We start from the raw sequence: 9,387 nt of genomic DNA, 5'->3' as shown, positions 1-9,387 counted from the left end.
GTCAGTCTTGTTTTAATTTTCCGCCCTTTTACCAAAACCTGGATTTTTGGAATCATATTTTAGTAGAGTCTCGCATTACCAATGCATGATATCTTATAAAACCTAAGAAACATCTAAAGAGTCATGGACTGGGTAAACTTTGCTGAAGTGGATAGTTTTATCACTCGACCATGTACATTCCAAGAGCATAATCCGAAGAGTGTGTTAATCTAGGGTCTTTAATACGAAATTATGTTAAAATATTTTCCCTAATATCCGAGGCCACCATAATTGAATTGACTGATCTCTGAGAACTAGGGGAGAGAGGCAAAGCTCAGAGAACAGTCCGAACTTTGTGTGCAATCAACATTCCTTTCACTCGCCGGGACTGCTCTGAGTGCCAAGACAGCAGCATCAGATGACAGCAATTGTTTCTGCCCTTCCCTCCTAACATCGCTGTATGTGCGGTGTAATTGCACTTTGGCCCGCGAAATCAGTGGAATGGAGAGACGCACCAGAGCGGAACGATTGGCACCCAAGTCCGTGAGGCGAAAGGAGTAGGCAAGAGCTTTGCAGCCGCCTCCCTTGATAAGCCACTTTGCGACGAATTAATTAATTAGCCCCTTTTGCTTGAGACCGCTCGAGCGTGAAAAAAACACGCGTCTCAAAACGGCCCACTTATCGAGTTAGCATCTGCGAAACTAGTTTGAATTTGAACGCAGATCTCAGAACTCGGATTTGGTCGCTGCGCTCTTTGCGGTTACAAGAAGTTTTAGATGAAATTAAACATGCTATAATTATTTGGTGGATGGCATGTAGCTCACGAGGCCAGAATAAAAAATAAATTGGAGAGAAAAAGAAAAGCTACACAGCTGCTTCAGTCCGTTAGGCCTTGTTAGCAGTTTTTAGAACTCTAATCAAAAAGTAAAAATAATTATGCAGCGTCATACTCTCAGCGTAAAAATGACTCTCACAAGGAAACTCTGGGGAGTCAACATTCCAGTATTTTTATTTGACGGTTGGCTTAAGTGATTTTTCCCTCACTTATCAAATAAAAAAATGCCAATTTTTTGTATCTTAATGTGGGGATCTATTGATAATAGTTGCTCAGCTGATCCGTAATAAAATTACTTTGAATCTAAATGTAAACTTTTTAATTAGCTGATTTTATTGATTAATCCGATTTTGAAGACACTACGGTTTTCTCTCAATTTGTATGAAATTAAGTTTATAGTACACGTTTGATGAAACAAATCATTTTTTACGTTCCAAGAAAAATTTTATGTATTCCTTGAGTGATTAGTCCTTGGCTCTGGGCTTTGAAAAACTTCAATAGTTTTGACTGTTGTACAAAAATTAACCATATTTTGAAAGATGATGAAATTTCCTAGATTTTCTATCTCTTCAAAAGGGGAGGAAATCTGCTTACACTACATCGCAGGAAGTTCAATTAGAAATTCTGTTCTTTCAGAACTCGTTCTCTGGAGCTGGGAAAATAAAGTAGAATAAATAAAAAAGTATTTATAGGTTTCCTCTTAAAGTTCAGGCTAGAAAAATACTAGATTTTTCTAGCAAAATCTTTACTTTTAGTACAACGAACAAAAATAATCCCAAACATCGATTTACCAAACATCGTCGCTGCCGCTAGCATACACACAAAAAGTCCTCTCGCGAGAAAATTGGCAAGATGAGCTCAAAGGAAGCGAGCCAAAAGGGGAATAGCCCCCGAAGCAAAACTAGCAGAAAAGTCGAAACGCGCGACGGCACCAATGTGACAAAAGAAGGAAGGCAGGGAACACAAAGTTGCTGTCGTGAAAATAATCAGACAAAGAGTTGCGCGCTTAGTTTGGTTGCGAATTTCATTAGCCTGCAGCCCACTCAGCCAGTCAATTTTGCTCGCTAATTACCGTCTGGCACCCGCAAAATTTCCCGCTCTCGCCACACTTTTCAAGGATGCTGATCGCGTAGCTCGCCCCCCGGGGCTCGTGTTGTTCTGCATGACAAATTCGATCCCTAATAAACGCCAACGAGCTGCTCCTACGTGTGACCCATAAGAGCTGATCCATATTTTTTGCCCGTAAACTTCCTCCTTGTCATTCCATCCGTCTCCCGTCACTTGACATACATCAGCATGTTGACTGGAGGATTTAATTAGCGCCGCAGATCTTGGATTACGTCCCACACGTATTCCGGCTGCATTATACTAGTGGGAAATAGGCATTTTTTGCTTCCTGAACTTCCAAGCGACCATAATATATTTCTAAACCACCTATGGCAGAGCCATTATGTCACTTACAATTAGTCGCTCAGTTTGCTGAGTTTGCTCTAGAAATTCTGCGTACTTGGAGAAGAATGGCGCTTATATTAAAATTCCGGTTGAAATCCTACGCCGCTGTGATTCTTGCGGAATGCTTCGTGGAACTGTTATGTTTTGAGAAATGCACGCAAGCATAAATTTGAAAGGTTGGAGCTGGATTGCCATGTTCTACGCAACTGCGCTGATGTGGTTTCGGCAGCAAGAGTTTCCTCACTAAGTTTTGCACCATGCATTCACCTGTTTGCAGAGCGCAGAATGCCGGATCAAAAGTGGGAGCAGTGACGTTGTAATTATTGTTGATATCTTGCAATTACTCTCAAGCGACGTCAACTAAAGAAATCGGACCCGGCAAGAGTCAGAGAGAAAAGTGACGTCACGGGCAAACATTTCAATGCCCCTCCAGAAATAATTGAGCCGTAAAAACGGTGTTCAACAGCCACGCGCATTAATGCGAATTAGACTGATTGTCAGCTGGCGCAAGTGTTTGGCGACGGACGCCACTCAAAATCCAATTAAGTTAGTCACGTAGATATTGAAACGTCGAACGTCTTATTTGTTGGGGAAAACGGAACTCGCCCGCTGACGAGCAGATCATTTATTCGCGAAGAGCCCGACGCACATTTAATTAAAGCGTCTGCCGCTTCGGTGCTGCGAGAGAGCTAACTAACTCTTTTATTTGTTCGGAAAAAGCAGCCGAAGCAACATCTGGCGTCCGTCCGCGAGTGGCAAAAAGCAGCATTTTTGATGCGGCACTGCTGCTTTCAGCGCAAATTCAATTCCGATGGGCCAAAGCGCGTGGTTTTTTCGGATCCGTCTTGATCTCCTCTCCCGAGAGATTTGGCAGGTGCAGTCTTGTGTTTCTCCCTCTGCGAGTGACACACATGCAAATAAGTGGGAAACTTTTTAACCTGGTTACAACCACCGCTTTAAGTTTCTAAACTTTGGGATAAATAAGCCCTTCCGTAATTTGATCAAAGTTCCGCAGCAAATGAAAAAAGTCTAAGCCATGTCCTCATTGACGTAATCTTCTTTTTCAGGAAGGTTGGCTCCAAGCTGTATAAGCTGACAAATCGCACGTTGTATTATCCGGAGGTGGAATACTAACATACTTGCAAGACAAGTAATGCCAAGTGACACTTCATATCTTCTATCGAATAAATTGTAAATTTTATGGGAAGGGTTGCAGCACGAGGAATTTTTTCTTCCTGGCGACATTTTATACCCGGCAGCAGGCTCAACAGAATCTAACGCATATCTCTATGCAAACTAATTTGACGAGTCAATTTTAATTGTGCTAGGCTGAAGGCTAATTTTTTTTGGCACATTCGTTTTGTTTCGACTTTTACCGGCGGCTGGTGCGGTTGTAACAGCTTACTCACAAAGTTACGTTGCTTAGAGCATGACCCGTGATTCGCTGACTGGCGTGGGTTTTAGCGTTGTTGACGCATACCTCTAGGTTTTACCACACTAAAAATTGCTTCAAAGACACACAAAAGAAAAATTGTAAGAAAAACTATAAGTAGTTACACATTTGAATGTTTAAAAATGAATTATTTGAATTAAAGTTTATTAAACTGAGTTAGCTCTAGCTAGAAAATTTAGTGGAAAATACCAAAGAAAGTGCAACACACATTTATGAATTATTGGGTACAAACAAAAGCTAAAATACATTTCTCAATTTAAAGTTGGTTCGACGAAGCAAAGGAAAGTTTCCTTGCTATAAAACGTAGAAAAGTGGAACTGGCTTTCGCTCAAAGAATAAGAAAAAATCCTTTTCCAGCGGGGCTTATGTTTGCGTTGCGCGTGAAAAGGCGCCCGGGACGGGTCGTCGCACAAACCAGCCAGATATAATTTTCCAGCCGCCGCATCGGCAAAATGCGGCGCTGGTTTGGATGAGAGCTATCCTCCGGGTCCAAGTGGCAATCAGCGCGAGGCCCAGTTCCACGACAAGAGATTGCGTAAGGCCGCAATTCATTCAGTGGCCGCCGCCCGTCGAGCGAAAGGCCGAAACGACAGTGTGCAAATCAAATGAGCCCACTAAGCGGTTTCTGTCCCCATTTCCCAAAAGCTAAAACATATTTTATGCTGATGTCGTGGAGTGCATTCCAAGTGCGAACGAAAAATCGTTGCCAGCGGCAACATGGCGGGAAGAAAAGCAGCTGAGAATTGAAATCGTCTCCGCGAAAGATAAATGCACTGCAGCCTCCCTGCTCTCCTTTCGCACTCTTCTTTTCGACTTAAGTCGGCCTCCGCTCAGCCGAAAAGTCGCAGGTTGCGCGAAAACGACCAGAAAAGTGGTTGGTGTGAGAGGGGCGAAGAGCAGAGCGAGTGCGAATCTTACTTCCCGCTGACGTTGACACACATACGCTCCACGCATTCTGATCGCATGAAAAATCGGCCGAGGAGAACGAAATCGATTGCGGGTGCGAAAGTGATCAAGAGTGCTGCAGCGGCTTTCCAATTGTGGCCATTCATAAAACTCCTCTTTTCTCCCGCGTGCTGTTGGAGAAAGAGTCCCATTTTATTCGTACCAGTGCGAAGGTGGGAGGACAAAGGCTGGACCAGTGGAACGGCGATTAATGACGATTAGATGGACTTTTCAACTCGCAGCCCTCGAAACGATCGCGTTCTGCTCCAACTCCAGAAAATTCGTTCGTGTTTGTGTTTTTTTACCTCATCAGTGTTCGTTGAACTTTTCCTGGTTTTTCTGGAAGTGCGCGGTGCGTGCTTTATTTTTGAATGTTGTTGAGATCAGGGAGCATGTTTTTGTGCTCGCGATCGAAGGCTCATTAAGGGATTCTCTAATGAGCTTTGCATGGAATTGTTTCTCCATTAAATTTACTCTGACAAAACAACAAAATATGGGCAAGGCCAAATTTCCCCCAATGTAAACACGAGAAAATGATAGAAGGCTGAAGAGAGTATTAATTTGATGGAAATGAAAACAAGCATTGCAGGATTACAGATTACAAATAATGTGACTAAAAAATCAGCGTTTAGTGTTGACTTGATGGGAGGCGACAAAATTAAAATTGATCGCGAGGCTACATTCTTGCACTTGCACCTTATTGACAATGGGGGTGCACTTTATAATCCGAAAATTGTTGTGTTTATTTCGATATGTATATTTTTATGAAAGATCACTATTTCTCAAAGAAATTGTTCCCGTTATTTATGCTTCACTAACAGTAAGTCCAAATTTTAATCAAATTCAAACTGCCGTAATTTCTTGAATAGTGGTTGCATTAGAATATACTGAACGTTTTTGGAGTATTCTAAGCGAAACGAATCAAATAATGTTTTATTTTCATATATTTGCACAAGTTCGGGATTCTCCAAAAATTTCCAACAGAAACCTTTTCCAGGAAAATCACGTACACATAAATTTAACGGCTTTTTTAGCTGAGTTTGAATGTGTTCGAAGAGCGTTTTTATAAAATCAAGCTTTGTTTTGGTCATTTCAATTTTTTGCGAGTTTTGCCTAACTTGCTGTTACATCATTTTTTCCAAAACATCTTAAAAATTGCTGGTTTCATCAGCTTTCCGAATTCATCAAAATGTTTGCAATAGCACCGTTAAGACATTAAGCCAAACTCGTACCCCTTTTGGAAATTTAAAAAAAAATTCAATTTAAAAAAAAATCTTTGCGAATCAGAAAATTTTTAAATCCTTGTTATGATTTCAATGATCTTTCCTTTAACTTGGAAGCTTTAACAGCTGTAAAAAGTCTCCATAATTAAACATTCCATAACTTAAAGCCAGTGAATAAGTTAAATTTTCCTTTGGCATAAAATTACTAATTCTGTAGGATGGTGGTAAAGTTTTTTTTCGGATTAATAAAGGTGCCCTATCCTTATGAAAATAATTACAAACACATGACAATTTTTTGCATTCATTCCACCCTGCCAATTAGAATGGAAAGTTCGCTTGCTCGTGGGTTGCGCAAATTAATAACAAGCTGGTGGGAAGAGCAGCGAGTATGGGTTGGCATCCAACTTCCACTCTGCCACATGCTTGTTTGCGCGAGATCCATTTGCGGAATCCGACCAAGCATCCCCGCACATACACAATTCACGTTTCTATTTACAAATGCACACGCCACCGTAGCAGCCAATTTGCAATGCAGCTCTGCGCCACACACGCCGCGAAGAATCGGATCTGAAAAATAACACCCACGCCACGAACTACGCAGCTATGTCTGCTTCTGGTACCCTCTTCGCTGGATTGGAGGGAGATAAAATTGTATAATTTAATTTTACGGGTGCAGCAGAAAGTGGAGTAATCTAGTTTATCTGGGGCTGAAATCAAGAAAGCAAACGTGGCCTTAGAAGCATTTCCTTCCGCCATATTGCTGCCTCTTAGATAAATGGGTAGTTTTTGCTTTTTCCATGGGCAGGTAGATAGATGCAATCGTGCCGTTCGTACCTTGTTGCGCTGCAAGCGGGTGAACAGGAGAATCAGGACTCCGTTGATATGCGTTAAACGATCGAAACGGTTTTATGGAAAGATTGTAGATGGCCTCGCAAGCTACTAACCCTAAAAGGAAAGCATATAAATGAAATAGAATCCAAATTAGAGAGCCGTCAATTGTATGACAAAAACAGAAGAAATAATATTTTCGTTTTAGTGAAATTCGCACATATCCGGGAAGACCGAGGAATTAATAGGTTTGGACCAAATATGGTGTGGATATAGCAATGATTTGTAAACTGAAGTGGTGTCCAAATATTTGTGAATAGCGAGTGTTCAAACAAATCATCAGAATCCAGAGTTAGCGCAGGCCGCATTTTGCAACTCCATTTGTCGCCAATCAGCTAATACCCGCGCGCGCGCTATGTTGTGGCGGCATCAAAGTTTCGGTCGAAGCCAAGCTCGCACTCAGTTGACAAATGAAGAACGGCGACGGAATCCAAATTAGTTTAAGAGTTGCGAGCGAGCGAGTGAGCGAGGGCAAAAACGTGCGGCGGGGCAGTATACTGGAGCGATGTGTTGCGTGCGGCCGTGGGGATGAGCGAAAAACAGCTCGGACGAGCCAGCCAGCCAGCCTCTCGAAAGTTGAGCTTCGCCACTCACTAATTGCACCAGCAGCGTCTGGCTCTGGGTCGCTCTGCTCTATGTGTAATTTGACCTGGGGGCGAGTGCCGCGTAAAATCGGCTTTGCACCTTTTCAGAGCCGGCCGACACCAATTTGCAACGTTTTTGTATCGTTAATGGTGTTTTCCAGAGCAACCGATCTGGATTAACTCTTGGTTGGAAGTTAGTAATTGGATAGGGTTTAAAAATATGTGACTAAAATTCAAGACCTCTAATCGCTGTCTCATCTTAACAAAATAGAAAATTAGTGTGGGCCCAATATCAAATAATTCAATAAGCAGGGGTCTCGGCAATATTTTAAATAGATTATAGCCTTAATTTTCTATATGTAATTAATGGCATTTTGACCCTAAGAATATTCAGTAAAATCTTCAAATCCGGTTTCGAGTACTTTTCCGGATTTTAGGGTGATTTTGTAAGAAAAACACAAATACAAAATCAACCACATGTTAGATAGTATTGAAGAAATCAAATTGGACCAAACTTTGCTTTATATATAACGTTTATGCAAAACAACTTTCTTCAAGAATTTTTCTAAGTCACCAACTTTCAATTTTGTGTTTCAAATCAAATATAATTTTAAATTTGATGCAAGTGAATGCAAAAAATGTTGCAAATTATAATATAAAGCTACCCTGACATTTTTGCGCCGGTGAAGTTTCATTTTTTAGATAATACGGGTCAAAGGTCGAAACCTGGCTTTGAGTCGAAAGTAAAAATATCAATTGAACGCGAGATCTCGACTTCTGCTTGTCGGATATGCAAATAAACTCGTCTTGATGCCTCCTGACGAGCCAAAAAGGTTTCAAGGTGATAAACCCCACCCCTTTATATCCCTATCCCCAACTCGTCTTAAAGGAATTAATTCTCTTTCCTGCGGTAATGATTGCACAGTAGGTGGCCGTGAATGTTTGAAATCACCTCAAAATGGCTTTTAACACATCCCCTCAGCAACCCCTAATTTACCCCTTCAAATATTCCTTGCATCAATACAACAACGTATGCTTTAGTTAAAATAATTCTCTTTAACTCTCACCGTTACATTGTTTAAGAGTTTTTGATTTTATTGATATGTTCAAACAAAGTTAAATGCCATTAGCGTATGTTACGATGTAAATTGAATAGAGTGGGTGAAACATAAACCAATGCTCGCTGTCATAATATTATCATTGAATGAAATCGTATATATATGATATTGGGCACTACTTTGTTAATGCGAATAAATTAATTTATGATTAATGTAAACGTACGCTTTGTTTTGTAATTCAATTAGATCCTGCTTTTTCTAGGAAGTAAGAGGGATCCGAGTATGAATCAGGCATAATTAATTTTTTAATCGAAACGCAATCACAGAATTTGGTTACAAAATGGCATTTGTAATATTTCGCTGTTATTTTATTGCAATTATTTTCCAAAAACGTTTGAAGAGATATCATTATAAAGATGAATATATATTTGAGATTAAATATTTTGCCAGGAAGAGAGAAAATATAAAGTGTTAATGATTGCTTTCGATGCCATATCTAACAGTCCATAAAATAAATTACATATTTGGAAATTAAATTATTTATCACGTAATGTAAGGTTTGGATTTCATTTTTTAGCTTTTAAATAAGACGGGACAACCAAATATTTAACTATTATTTCCTTTCGTATTTGGTACAGTTATATTTTATGTGTACAAGGATGAGAACTATTAGAAAGGATACAAGTCCAGCAGAAAACAGAAAAAGCAGATTATGCGCTCTCTGAACAGTTACTGTAAATCGAATTACGGTAATAAAAAATGACTTTATTCGTTTCACTCGTGTAAAGACATGAAATGTCCGTGACGCTAAGCTCTAAAGAGTACTACACTCGCGCTGCGGTGACTCCCACGCATTCTGCAAAAAGCTTAATCAATATCGCGAGTGGGAACGAATGAAAAGAATTTAAAAATCGAAAGCGCCATTCACTCTGTGGCACGAGCTTCATTCAATTCGTGGTCTCACTTGCGT

Source organism: Cloeon dipterum, chromosome 1 (genome assembly GCF_949628265.1).
Source record: "Cloeon dipterum chromosome 1, ieCloDipt1.1, whole genome shotgun sequence".
NCBI lineage: Eukaryota > Metazoa > Arthropoda > Insecta > Ephemeroptera > Baetidae > Cloeon > Cloeon dipterum.
This window is presented reverse-complemented; position numbering follows the sequence as displayed.